This window comes from Melospiza melodia, chromosome 11 (genome assembly GCF_035770615.1).
Source record: "Melospiza melodia melodia isolate bMelMel2 chromosome 11, bMelMel2.pri, whole genome shotgun sequence".
In the NCBI taxonomy this organism is placed as follows: Eukaryota; Metazoa; Chordata; class Aves; order Passeriformes; family Passerellidae; genus Melospiza; species Melospiza melodia.
In genome coordinates, this window is record NC_086204.1 from 12,823,191 (window position 1) to 12,838,512 (window position 15,322).

At 37.2% G+C, this 15,322-nt stretch overlaps 1 protein-coding gene across 1 annotated transcript in view; it reads right to left on the reverse strand.

The window, feature by feature from the left end:
- Positions 1–3,744, reverse strand: part of LOC134423025 (uncharacterized oxidoreductase YtbE-like) — a 32,107-nt gene extending 28,363 nt beyond the window's left edge. The window contains exon 1 of the mRNA XM_063165598.1: positions 2,561–3,744. The gene's annotated coding sequence lies outside the window, so the exon portion shown is untranslated. The remainder of the gene's footprint in view (positions 1–2,560) is intronic.
- Positions 3,745–15,322: the final 11,578 nt, after the last annotated feature.

Sequence of the window (15,322 nt, forward strand, 5' to 3'; positions counted from 1 at the left end):
AAATTACTTCAAATTTCAAAATATTGGCATTTAGGACTAGAAAGCATCTACTGGATCACAAAGTACAGTTTTCCTGACTGCAAGAAGTGTTCCTGAAAGGTGTGGGGCAAAGGTGCCTTAGCTCAGACAAAGAGTAGAACAGTCCTTCTGCCAGTCATGTGGGAAGCACCCCAGCACAGCCAGGACCTTACTTCTACTGCAGCTGTTAGAAAACTTTCCAGCATATCTGCAGGCCAATAAAAACAACAATCACCTCACTAACCAAGCTCTGTGATTTCATCTTTATTTGTACACGCATTCACACCCTACACCCACATACACATTTTCTTTTGCTTAAAATATTTTCCCTCCAGGGGTACTGTGAGAACACAAATACTCTTAAATTCCTTTGGGAGGCAAGAAATTAGCTTTTAATCATTGATTGAAATAGCTTGAAGTTCCAGTAATCAAGAAATACATAACTTTATCACTGGAGGTTTTTAAGAACAGACTACATTTTTACTGAGAACATGAGGCTGTGCCTTGTACCGGGGGAAAAATGAATCAATATCTTGAGATGCCTTCCAACAATGTATTTTTAAAAAATAATCTTAAATCAAAAAAATCCATCTTGATTCACAGTATCAGGATGCACTTGAGAAAGAAGGGGAAAAACCTCCAAACATTCACAATCTGGTCTCATATTTAAGAGCTTTTTAAAACATCCTTTGCACACAGTCAGGCTGTAATGGTACAGCAGTGAGCAGAGGCCATTAAATGTCAATGCATAGTGGTGCAGGAAAACTAAAACTAACACCTGAGCTGCTTTCACACTGACACTTAAAATATAATGGCTTATTGCTTCTTAATGGTTGCAGCACCTACAATCAACACACTTCCTCTTAACTGGCCGTTTCACACATTTAAAAGCCAACATGTTGTTTGTGCGGAAATAAAAGTTTGCATTTCTATGCAAAATCCCTAATACAATATTTTTTTTAAAAGTTAAGATTTGACTAAAACAACCTATTAGTATGAAAAACAAGCCTGGCCTTCTATCAAGCCTAAAAGCAAAAAAATATTCTGCAATGTTTCCCAGCTGTCTTTATGCTGGGAATCATATTTCCTTGCTTTTCTCAACAGTCACTTAATATTGATATGATGTATTTTTCTTTCTCACTCAATCCTTTTTGTTCTTTTTGCGTTTCCTTCTATTGAACAAGGATCAGTGTGAAACAATCTACAAAGTGTTTTGAAGCAATAGAGTCGGAATTATGACAATTCATTAATTTCATGTGGTTCATCTATTACAGTGAAGCTGCTGATAGAGCATTTGTCCAGCTCCAGTTGGGGATTTGTAATAGGCCAGACTTGCCTGAATGGGACAAACTCGGGACAGTCAAAAGGAAAATAAAATTGTTTATGAATTTGGTAACCCACAAAGCAGCACTCAAGAAATTACTTTAGAGGTTGGATCTAAATCCCAAGGAATGTATTCTGCTACTGCCAAACCTGTAAAATCTGCTGCCATTCCATATTGGTTTACTGTTACTGCTAGTTGAGGATCACATTTAGAAAATGCAAGGAGGAGAGTATCTGTTACAACCACTGCCCACAAATAATACAAATTTCCATCATGTCATGGATATATAATCTTCCAGCTCAAAAAAAAGTCCTGGAACACTGCTCTCCTAGTACCATTTGTCTGAAAAGTGTTCATTGAAAAGGCTTCATAATAAGTATTTTATATGGAGTATTTTACATTTTCTCTTAAAAAGCCATGACAGCTTTCAACATCTCACATTCCATATAATGATAATGCAAAGACTTATTAATTCCTGTTAGATTATTTGTCAGGTTTCTAATTCAGTGTTTATGGATGGACTGGGTAACTCCTAAGGACTCTCCAGAAAATGAACATAAACAAAGCCTTAGCTGTGCATTTAGCTGCCAGAGCTCCTCTAGCTTTTTCTTTTTGCATTTCTGAATTACTAACTTTCCATCCAACATAAAGATCTAACATCCCAGATATATTATTCAGGCTCTTTCAGTTTTCTTTATAAACTATGTATTTTTATAGAACATGTGAACCCCCACATATTTGGTTAATACTATGGAATGGAATCAGGGAATTCTGATTTATTCTGATCATATAAATATGATTTAGGTCACCATGGCAGACTAAGTGGTTCAGGAACAGCTGTATGAATTTTTGAGACATCTCCACATCAGTTGAAGAAAGGTGAAGAAGGAGGGAAGATAGCTGAGAGTATTAAAAAACCAAAACAAAAATATAAAAAATGAGGAAAAATCTAGGATGGAGACTAATTGTGCAGGCAGCTGCAACAGTCCTAAATTGCTCTTAGTAATATGTGTAGAAGAAGTTTCAGCTCTTAACACATCTGACAAACAAGTTCTGTTTATGCTATTCCAAGGATTCACTCACATAGTGACAGCATTAGCACATTTCTTGCTCTCAGATATTCTTTTTCTTCTTTTAAACACTTCTTCTTAGGAGAAACTCAGTATTTGTGCAAGCATCTACTCTAATCTACTACCTGAGATAAAAAGAGCAACTTACAGTACTAGAAGGAATCACTGCAAATGACTTCTTGGAAGTGAGTCAAGTTTTCCTCTCATCAACATTCAGCACCAGTGCCAGAGCAAGCAGAAGAAAAAAGAAAGCGAACAAAATGTAACAAGCAGAAAACAGAGAGGAGGAATAATGTTATTTCTCAGTTTAAAGGAGAAAGTGAGGGCTCAAAATTTTTTTTATTAAAGTCTCATTGCAGTGACCTGCATTTGCACAGGAAAAACAAAAAGGACTTTTCATTCATTTTGTATTATTCCGTACCTGTGGAGAAGGTAAGAGATACATTTCCAGAAGGAATGGAGCCAAAGATGTGCATGTATCTCAGTCTTTAACAGATACAGGTTTTTCTCTGTTCACCTTGTAAAGTACTCAAGCAAAACAGGGCAGTGAGTACAGCACACAGCTGCCATTAATATTATACATTATTAATTCAGCAAAATTCACTTCCTCATTGAAGTCTGTTTATTGCTAAAATATGCAAATATCATGTTTATTCACAGGTGCCTCCTCTCCTATGACCTGTTGCAAAGAACTAATTGGCATCATTACTGCAACTCTGCCCGTCTAGTAAGGGAGTAACAATATCACATCTTTGGCAACAAGCAGGTTATGATCAGGGTAAATTTACAAATGCAGTGTTAGTAAAGCTTTAATTTTAGTTTTCTAAATTCTTTTAGATACTTCTAACATATTCTCCAAAAAATATTCCATCAAACAGACCAAACCAAAGGCAGTATTCAGAATTTTAAAAAGTTAAAAGACCTACAAAGTAAGTTTTGGAAAGGACCCCCATTCCTTGAGAAAAAGAAAATAGATCACAGAAGAAACCAGGCATCTTTGTCACCCTGTTGCCAATATATTATTGTAAAGTTTTATGAATCCTTGTTTTATAGGTTTTGGATGATTCTAGAAAAATGTAAAAAACTGGTGTAGTTTTTCCTCAAGTAATTTAATAATAAAAAATACCTTTACAAAACATTTGCAACAAGAAAAAGCTCTGTACTCATAATTGTACACATGTGAATTTCCTAGAGAACAAACAGAACAAGGAACTTGCAAATGTGTAAATAAACGCAGAATTTGGTTTCTGTGACCCATCTGTACCATAGAAATTTTTTTCAGAATTCATCCATCTTTGCAAGTACTCCCATGGAAAGCACAACAAAGGAGCTATATGTAAAGATTCATACCAAGATATTCAACACCGAGTCTTTCACATGACTCCAAGCAGGCCTTTTTTGTGTTGTCATAGCCATAATCACTGTGCCACAGCTTGGTGGTTATCCAGAGGTCCTCTCTCTTCACACCACTCTCTCTGATGGCCCTTTGGAGGAGGTGTTCACAGCCATACCTCTTTGCTGTGTCAATGTGACGAACGCCACATTTCTGCAGGGCATGGACCACCGCGCCATGGCAATAGCCACCCTGGTGGGAAGTACCTAAACACACAAAAGCAGAAGTGAATTGTCAGCAGTGAATTATGAGGGGCATATTTTATCATTGTTTTCAAATTTTTTTTTAATATTGTCACAAAAGCTTCTTATTGAATTTTCATTTCCTCATAGTAAAGAAATGGGAACCGACTGATCTTTAGGCTTGGAAAATACATGAAGTAGAAGTTGGTGCTGATCAGAAGCAACTCCATCAAAATCAAATATCAACAGCATTTAACTGTAAAAAAGTGATTCAAGGAGCTAGGCTGAAAATCATCAAGGAGAAAACACATATTTTATGGGAAATTAGTATATGTCTTTTAATTTTCATACAGAAGCATAACAGTTACAAATTAGAGTATTTTTAAAAACCCAAAAACCTGAACAACTTTTAATACCATTTACTTCTCAAAAAGCATATCCTGAAACCTTTACTCTGTTGAACTCCTGGTAGCTTGAAATCATTATTGCATTGTACAATCCCAGGCTGGGCCACAGTGCAGGTGCCAGTCACATAATGTCACATTCAGCAGTAACCAAAACAATGGAATCCTACAAAAGAGTTACAGAATGGGCATGCAGGGAGTTTCAGCAACAAAATCCTGTTATTGTCATTGTATGGGGATTCACTGGATCTGTATTTTGCATGTCAAGGGGACGGAAGGAGGAGGAGACTCAGCAGGAAAAGCAACCACCAGGAGGACTTCAGATAAAGAACTGGTTGAGAGCAAGGAGGATGATGTTTCTACTTACCCTTTCCTGTTAGTTGCTTTTCCTGCCATGAGCCCCTCACCCATTCACCCTCAGTCCACACACTTCCCACAAACAGTATTTTCTACAGTTTGTTGGAGGAAATGCTCAGTCAGTTCAAGTCACCTCCTTCCAAGCTGATGATTAGTACTGAAAGGCCCTCATGCTGTAAACAACAGGCAGCACAAAACAGCTCCATCACCAACCTGAGACACGGCCCTGCACAGTCCTGAACAGCAGCAGGGCTTCAGACACTGCTGAATCTAAAAAAATCAATAAAGGACTCCAGGTTAAAGTATTATTTAAAGTGAAATTTCCCCAAACACTCCCTGCACATTATGGAAGTGGCCCTGGCTGGCCAGCCAGGCTGGCAGGAAGGGGCTACCACTAACAGCACCACAGGTGCTCCTGCATAGAGCCCCTGAGCCCAGCAAGGCAGCAACGCCCAGGGGAGGCTGCAGGACCTTCTCACACACTTTAACAACCAGCAGCAACGAGGAGGACTTAGAAAAGCCCAACTTGCATGGAAGGTGAACCAGGTTTTACTAAATGCTTACCATTTTGGCTCATTCCTGATCTTAGAAGGAAAGCCAGTAAGTCTTGCTGAACGCTCAAAGTCATTTAAACTAAGATATAATATGGTCTGATCTCCCACCCATACACATCAGGACCATGACATGCTGCTAGACACAAAAGAACAATTTCCACTTAATATTTGAGGCCAACAAAATGTGGAGTCAAGAACAAAACTCTTGACTTCATGGATTTGATGAAACTATAATACTACATTCCTATGATTTTGACATGCATTCATAAATAATTTACTTTCCAAACATAAACAAAGTTTCAATGTTCTAAAAGACAAAACTTTAAATATTTCTATCTTTTTTTTTTCATAGCCACTAATTATGATTATTAATTGGTTTAATTTCTGAGCCAACTAGAAATAAATGTCTCTACAACTTGTTTTACATCAAAATAAGCTAAGTCAGGCTACAGTCAGCTAAGACAAGTTGGTTTTCAAAATAGCTACTTCAAAATCCTCATGAATGTTTAAGAATTTTAGATTACTGCAATGCTACTACATTATACTCATGGGCAAAGAATATATATGCAATTTTACAATATTGAAATCCTAAAGGGATTTTATTACAAAATTATATAACCAGCACAGAAAAATTACTATATTTCTTCACAACAAACTCTTCACTTTTAATATGCCGGTACTGGTGCAAAATAAATGAGGTTGTAACTATTGTGTCTGTTTCTGGCTGAATGGACATTTCTAAGCACAGAATGAATGGAGTTCATTTAGAGGTCTTGCAAATGGACTCAGACTCTTTTCATGCATAATGGATTTCAGTAAGAACATTTAGGACAAACAACTTTTTTTTTTTTAAATTTAACCCTTTAAGTTAAAGAGAGAGAGTGGCTAAGAAAACAAAAATCAGACAAATTTTGTTATTGTTCCAAATTCAGTGATGGCATGCATACTTGTTACACAAGAAATAAAGACAGCAAGATCAATCTGGAGGAAATTATCTCAATTTCTATGCCTAAAAATGAACTACAACAGTCCTGGTGCACTACACAGTAATCAAAAAGAAATCAACAATTACTTAATATTACCACTTTGCAAGCCAACTTAATCATGAACAATAGGTGGATAAGTTAATTATATTACTAATAGAACACTTCTAGACTTTAGAAACCACAGTTTTCCTGTGTTTACACACATGTTTAAAGAAGTTACAAGTCATAGATGCAGAAGGATAACGAAAGTGAAGGGACTGAACATTCTAATTCTTTTTCCGTTAGGAATTCTCATTGCAGTGACAATTAAACAATGCTCTTTGAACACGTTAACATTCTCACATGTTTGGGATTCCCCTTTGCTCACAGAGATGTAATTCACACTGTACATATATATTAAAAGACAGAAACCAATCATGCATTTAAAACTAGTACGAACCTACACACTTTCCATCTCTTCCATTTTCTAAAATTATTTAATATATTTGTTCCCTAGAATTTGCTGATAAGAAATAGGAGCTCCTTTCAAGAAACTATGTCAAATACCAGTAAGTTTGGAAAAGCTTCCTATATTTAGCTAATATTTTAACTTCTTTCCTAGGGAAATAGCCCTGTTACCTCACTGACTGAACTAAGCCAAATTTGACAGATTGCAAAACATGCAAGACAATTACATTTCTACAGATTTTGTGAAAAACTAGTGGTTGTAAGGGACAAGGATACTGCAGTGAAAATATGGATAGGTCAGAGGACACAAATCCATGGAAAGCAAGCTTAACTGGTTACAATGTTATTTTGTCACAGTTACTCATCGCTTTCCCAGAAGAACATTGCCATCAAAACTGGAGTGAGAAAATGTTCTGACAACTCATAAAATGATACAGAGATTATTAGAAAGGCAGACTCCTGCTCACAATGCAGTTGTTACAGGGAAAAAAGCCTCAAACGTGCCAATCAGCAACACCACCCCCAAGCCCTCAAAACCAGAAAATCAGCAACATCTCCACCCCTGACCCCACCAAATATGTAAAACAAGTAACAAACCACCCGCTATCCCCCCTCCCAGATTTATGCACAATCTCAGCTCTCAGCCTCATTAACTTTCTGTTCTCCCTCACAAAGCTGTAGAACTACAGAGAGAGATCCAAAGCACCAACAGTTTTTCAAAACAGAACAAGGATCTGCTTTCTCCCCCTGCTTTCTCCCTCCCTTTGTGGCACAGCATCATGTTTTTTGTGAAATGTGAAACAATTATTCATTTGAACATATAAAAATGATATGATCATATCATAGTGATATGATTCATATCATATCCAGTGATATGAATAATTTTGGCTACTTGAATTCAGTGGAATAACATTAGGAAAGTTCCTGCTGGTGAAACCCCAGCCAGAATATTTAGAGATCATATCAGACACTAATGATCTTCTGACATCAGTACTAAATTTAGAGTTGACAAAGGAAACATCTGTAAAAATACCATTCCTTGCTGATTTTTTACCTCAAATTAATCACCTAAAAACTCTCAAAAGCAAAAGCTCAAATATTCTCTTCTCAACTTGTAGACACCCATCACATATCTATGGCATTTTATACCATACCAGGCTTGTAACAACTGATGCTGTTAGTTTTAGTTCTACTATTTCAATATTACATCAATATAACACATCTTATGAATATATTGAATTTTTTGGTGTTCATACAGTTTGATTTCCTAATTACCTTATGAGAAAATGTGATGATAAAACATGAAATGGCCATACATAATGCAAATGAACATATAACACGTTTCCAGGTTAACTGCTCAGGCATTCACAAAACCACATGCCTCTTCTATGGAAAGTCCCAAAGACAGACAATCCTTACTGTTGTCCTTGCTGTCTGTCTTATATCCTCCTTCTGATTTTGTATTCATATGATCCTCTGACAAGCTGACTCAGACTGTTAAATGGCCAAAAAAGAGAGTACAATTTCAGAATTATTCATGAACCTGAATCATTCCTCATAATTCTTCAGAGAGGAAAACCCACTAAATTTTGTGCAAGAGATGGAGCAAAACAAGTTCTCCCTTTAGCAGCAGCAGTTAAATAATGTGATTTAATCAATTATTTTATTCAAATTTAAAAAAATAAAAACAAAAGCACAGTTGTGTCCTAGCCAATCAACAAAAGATCAGAATGACCTTCTCCTTGAATGACTTTTCTCCTGGAGCCCTTCTTTCTGTTGTATAACCCAACACTCTCCCTACAGCTGCTCTCAGACAAGCCAATAATGTCACATTAACTTTCTACTACCTCAGCACTAGAACCCAAGTAAACTTGCCATAGTAAACTATTTGGCATAGTTTTATCTTAACAGTGTCAGTTACTCTGAAAATCCTATGCAGCAAGTGATGACAAAATATTCAAGCATCCTCTCTCTAGATTTCTAGAGAGGCTTCCTTCTGCCAAAGTCAACCTTGCTATGAAGTTACTGCACTCTACAATTTTCATGAGGCAAATAGAGACTATTTCAAGGTAAGAGATCCAAATTTAATAACAATTACTTTTACAAAATAACTTGGATATTTTATTCAGGGTACAAGACTGGCACCCAATGTGGATAGAAAATAGGGCAGCTACTCCTGAGGGAATGGAGCCTATGGAGACAATGGGCTTCTGGAAAAACTGGTAGGACACCATCAACAATAACTGAAAGACACTGAGCAGACTCCCATTATATAATCAATGGTTTATAATTGGCCAGAACAAAAGCAGCACACGGGTTTATCTAAAACTCAGTTATTTGAGGCAAGTTTCTCTTGACTCTGCAAAAGTTATTTGGATTATGAATTATTTAAGTCTTTTAGTATGTAAGTTTTACTTGGGTAATGCTTTTCGTTCTTATTCTTTTGCTTGCTTGCTTGTCTGCTAAATATGATCCACTGCTTAACAGAGGACTGGTTTTCCCCTGTGCAACTCAGAACACACTAACAGAATTCAGTAACATGAGCAGAAAAAGTAAGCAGGCATGATTTAAAACTCTGCAATTCTACTCAGGCAAGTCTACACAGGCAATGAAACAAAATGCAGGAATACAGCCTTCCCTCAAGGCAAGAGGGTAGGAGAGAGCCATTACATGTTTATTGTGTATCCAGGGAAAGGGAAGCCAGAATTGCTGGTTTTCTCTCTTCCTGAGAGGAAGGAAGAAATGGCAATGAGCCATTGTTGACAGAAGCACTCTATTCCCTCCATCCCAAAGAGGCTCTGACTGTAGAGGATATTCAGATCATCTACTGTAAAATGACCACACATTTCTGTTCACTGACCCACCATTTATCTCCTCAGAACCCTAGACAGAGAGTAGGTGCAAGAGTAACTTCTCAGAATGTGTCTCACAGCAATCCCAGGAAGTCTGCAAGTGGCCTCTGATATCAGTTGGGATGCTATTGCTCTGATATGGCACCAATTCACTGATGGATTTCTGGCAGCAGAAATAACTATCACCCCAAAAATGCAAATTTTTCTTTCAGCAATAGTAAAGAGATTTCCACTGGAAAAGTGCCAGCTATTTAAATTATTCATCTGTAGTAGTCAAATATTTTAATCATGCAGAATCTATCAATAAAATCTGGAAGGAGACCTGTACATTTGGAAGGCAATTATGAAGGTGTAAGTCATGTAAAAATTTCATAAGCAGAGCAGCAGCACACATTTATTTAAATGCCTTTACAGACAGACTGCCAAATCTTAAAGCCTTTTTTTCACTCCACACTTTCCCACCACCGTGAGAACTACTCCTCATTAACAACCAAATTGGTTTCAGATGCTCTGCTATAAGATGTTACCTTAGAAACCATTTGGTAAAAGACTGTGGCTTCCTTCCATAGAAATCTCAAGCAGTGAAAAGGCAGATTTTCTGGCATAAATCAAATCCAATTTCTAGGGTTCACTAAACCTTTTCTCCTCAGAATAATGTTTTGTGACTAGATCTTAGCAGTTAATAGTGCACGAAGAATTGCTGGTGTGAACCAGTTTTAAATTATTTTCATTCTATTCCCTTCTTAACTCAATTGAAACTACTTTCAATACTTACCATACCGTGATAGAACCTTTAACTTCATAACTATAAGGATATTTACTATGTGCAGCAAATAAACAGACTGAACAAAAATATCATTTTCCTTCCTTTTTAAAACATGTTCTTAGACTACTCTATCTGATAAGGATGACATTAATTAATTAACATTAGACATTTGGAGATACTTTACAAATGAGACAAATACTACAAATGAGACAAACCCATGACAAATTTTTTCACCTCTATAAAACTTTCACAAAAAAGAATGATGAAAAAAAAACTAAGCCCATATTTTGTACTTAATTAGAATACTATCCAAATCATTTCTGCTGCGAAAGGTTGACTTAAAAATCAATTATATAAATAGTTTATGATAATGCATAGCCAACACCCAATCATGTAGAGGGACAGCAAATTTAAGATGTAGTTGAATGTGAGACCAATAATGCAAAGCCACTTAAAATACTGTAAAGATAATATTATAGGCAAAATTATAAAGAGAACTGTGATTTGTAGTGATTCATTGCTTTACACAATGAAAAGCTATGTACAATAATTACCACTGAGCCATCCTAATTCAAGCTGATGGGTGATTTCTGACATCATACCAAGTGCTCTTTACTTGCAAAGGGCAATTATGAATGATGACAGATCCTCCTCCTGGAGGTTCACCACGTGTCCCACTGGTAACTAATTGTGTTCGTGCGCTCCAAGGACAGCAACAACCCAGCTCCCCTCAGTGCAAACTAAACTGAGCAATAAACAACACTTCTGATTAACTGCTTCTTTTTCCCCACATCATCTTAAGAATTTAAAATGCATTTTCTAAAAGCTTCTGAGACAAAGAACATCTCCTCTAGCCCCTCCTGTCACACTGCATATTCAGCTTTAGGACTGTACACATTAGAATGCAAAGCACCTCCACTGAGGCACTAAGAATGACAAACAGACCTTCGAGTTATGAAACTGCTGCAAAGGCACAAAGAGAGCTTTCCCCTTTCTCTCCCTCCTTCCCCTTTAACAAGGATTTTGTATTGCTCTCTAAGCTGTACTTTGCATAAACATTAGAAGAGAGTTCAGGAATTAGTTAGTACCTCCCTTCTCATCTGGTGGCATGAGGAACTACTGCAATTCAGGTTACAGCAGCATGTGACATCACCATCCACTGCTGCCAAAACTCTGCTAGCAAGCTCTGGCAAAGTATGATGACTAAAATCTGCTGGATGAAGGTTGAAAGATCAAGCTTAGCTTTCTTCCCCCCCCCCCCCCGTCAAAGTTTGGTTTGTTTTTTTTTTACACGAAAGAAATGCACTGAAATACAAAAATTATATATACTGGAGCTTGCTTCTCTCTTAATTTCAAACTGCTTAGAAATCATTTGTTCTGCTCTTGGGCAATTAGGTTGTAACATTTAAAACTCTTAATGGCAAAGAAAAGCTAAAAGCATACACATGAAGTGCCTCTGCTTGTACTGCTAGAAGTTTTAATTATTAAACAGTGGTAGAAACCTAAATTAATTTATTACTTAAACTTAGCAAAGGCTATCTAAAATTCACATGTATCACATCAGCAGTACAGTGATTACCAAAAGAATCCAGTGTGAGAAAGGAAGCTAGCTACTAAATCACAGTTCATATGCCATAATATGAGGTAAAATCCTTAGCAAACATATAAAAAGCTGACCTCATAGATTTGTAGGTGTACAAGAGAGCAGAGACAAAGCAGCAACTTCCCTCAGAAAAAAAGGAGAATATTTCTGTACTGTGTAGACTCTCATGAAAGCAAAAGCTGGCCCAGCATTTTGCCCCAGATGCATTTATTAGTACCCCTTAAAAACAAGTATAGTATTCAGTCCTTTCTAAGGAGCAAAATAGCACCAGGCTGGAAGGAGGTGAAGCTGGAAGAAAGCAAGGAGGGCAGGAGCTCACGAGGCTCAGTCAGGCTGGGCAAGGACTCTGCTCTGCTCCACGGCCTACAAGCACCAGCTGCCTGGGACGTGGCCACAGCCCACACAGGAGAGAACTGAAATATCTGCAGGCCCTCAAAGATCAAGTACAACTTCTCAAGGTCAGATCCACTGAAACAGTGGATGAATTGAGACAGAAAGATTTATAGAGGTGGCATTTTGTTCATCACAAGAGGCTATTAAGGCAACTTGGTAACCATGGGTGAGAAGCAGAGCCTCAGGAGAATAAAAAAATGGTTGAGACATAAAAAAAAAAGGGAAGAAATAAACAGCCAATTCTTATTACAGGATAAGATTAATAGCAGGGAGTGCCATAGGTCTTGGTATCAGGACCACTGTTCCATAAATTTCCTTAAGAACTAAAGCCATGAAGAAACAAAAAAAAGGCAGTAACAGTAGAAAATGAAAAAAGTGAAGGCTTGACTCTACTGCCACTGAATTGAAAAGCAAAATCTCATTTTATTCCAGTCCAGCAGGACTGGGTCTTTTTTGACCACAGCTAAGCTCAAGAATGAGAATAAACAACTCTAGGATAATAATTAACTAGGTAACTGGTTTACTAATACATAATGGAATGTTAAAATATTTCCATTCAGCATTAAGATTAAAATTTATGTAGCATTTTGATGAAAAAATCCCAACACAACCTGATGCAAGGAAAGTGGAGCAATCTGATTCTGTGCTTTTTGCCAGGAGGTCTATTTGTTGTGAAAAGAACTGGGAACAACACAAGAAGTCCTGAGTGGTTGCAATGCAAATGATGCAATGTCTTAATGCAATCAGCAAAAATCAGTCAAAACTTACTTTTACAATTTATTTACTTAGACGAGGGTACAGCAGAGTATCAGGAACATTATCTATGAAAGACCCTGAAATGAGGACAGAGATATTTTAATGGTTTCCCTTGAGTCTGGAAGGACTGTGTGTGTATTCATTTCCTGCAGGCTTTGGCTGTTTGAGCAGAAGCTGCTCAGAGCAGTACCTGACTGCTTTCCCAGCTACAGCACCTACAACAATGATGCTGGGCAGTCTTCAATGACCTTCTTTAAAGAACATTATTACTACTGAGAAAATAGTCCCTCTGTATGACCTCAGTAAGGCACAATGACTATAAGGACTTGTTTATTTTGTTTAGTAATGGTGTGTCCTGATGTCCCTTCCCAAACAAATATGCAATTAATTTTATTCTTTAATAAGAGGGTATCATTAGAGACTTTTTTATCTCATCAAGTTGTTGTTAATTCTAGCTGCCCCCAAGGATTACATAGGAAACAACAAAAAGATTCCTTGTACTTTTGGTATCACCAGCCCATTTTTTCAAGAAATCACTGGCTACTTGGCCAAGCCACCAGAATTTAATTATTATCATCCCTAAAAAAAACCCAAACAAAACAACAAACACAAATTAACTAAGAAAAACACAGAAACCTCTGTGTATGGGAATGTAACTACCATATAAAGGGGATTAACAGAGTTTCAATAGAAAGTACCAAAACAATCCTGAAGAGATGTCAACCATTTTCACAGGACCTTGACAAAGGTCCTAATATTTCAGATACAGGAAGAAAAGCCCTTGTGCTACTGAATTATAATCAAATGCTCTAGAGAGTGGCAGTTCACTCCTCAGACTTAAAAAAAGGGAAGTGACAACTGTCTAAGTGAAAGTTTCCTACTGAGCAGAAGTAAGCATGAACAGTTCAAATTATGCATTTTCCTTCCAAAACCTGATAAGGATGATACTGAGTATGCCATTTTGACAAGTAGTAATTTTTTTAGGAAAGCACAAAGTATTCCGTAGTTAAGAAACTATAAGAATATAATTTTCTACCATAGTACAAAGTCTCACCAACAGATTCTCAGACACATGTAGCTCCTATGGAAAAGTGTAACTACATCTGTAACTTCTAAACAGGGTCAGGTTTTGTATCAGTTATTTGCCATGCAATTCTAAAACGCTAATCTTATGAGCAAGATAGTGCATGTATCCTTTTCCCAATGCAATCTACAGCCACTGTGAGGTAATGTGCTCTCTGGGGCACAGATTTACCCTTGAGACAAGTATTAGGGCCAAAATGCCAACTCATTTTAGACTTAAGCCTACTCCAGTAGAAAGCAGCCTTTGTAATGAAAATTGACCATAAACATGCTTAACCCTCTGCACGTGAATGTTGGCTAACACAGCAGCTAGCCCCAAACCATCTGAAACACAAAGTCACCAGCAGTTTTCATAATCATACAATAAACAAGGTGCAGATTATTTTAATCTGTTAATTAAAACTTTAGCCATAAAACATATTTTTAACGTAAAGGAGCTGCCTTAGAATATAATTGCTTGGTGTCTCAGGCAAGTCAGCTTGTTTTACCATTGCTAGTACACTGGTCTTCTTGCCAGATACAAGACATTAAGAATTTGCATCTAAGTAGATAGGAAACTTTGGATGGACACAATTTGGCATGCTATTCCAAGTAACCCTTCAGACTGAACACAAATTTTGCACACTCTATGGCCTTCTCTGGTGTTAAAATTCGTCTTTCTCACTAGAGATTTTAATGGAAATAAATCCTTCTCACTAAGAACAGCTTATATAAGAGCACAAAGCCCCAGAAAGTGAATGGTAACCTAATCAAAGACTTCATCTCCTTCCCCACATCTTCTCTTTTGCATCAAACACTGACCAACTTACTGAACCTCTATACAAATGATAAATAAGCTGTGGCACAGAAACCCATTAAAAAATAAAACCATATCAAAAGACCACCATCACAAGTACCTTTTGGTAACTGAAGCCTGAAGAGGAAGAAGAGATAATTTTGACAGAATGCTATTCCAGGGTGTGGTGGCACTCTCTTGAGTCACATGTTCTGGACAAGAAACACATTACCCATCTCCTAATTCAGCTCTCAGACACTACAAAAAGGGTTTCATCACCTCAAAGTAACTTGCAAAGCTATCTGACCTGCCTCCCAGGTGGCACAACTGGACAGTTGAAACCCTCTTTATGCATATTT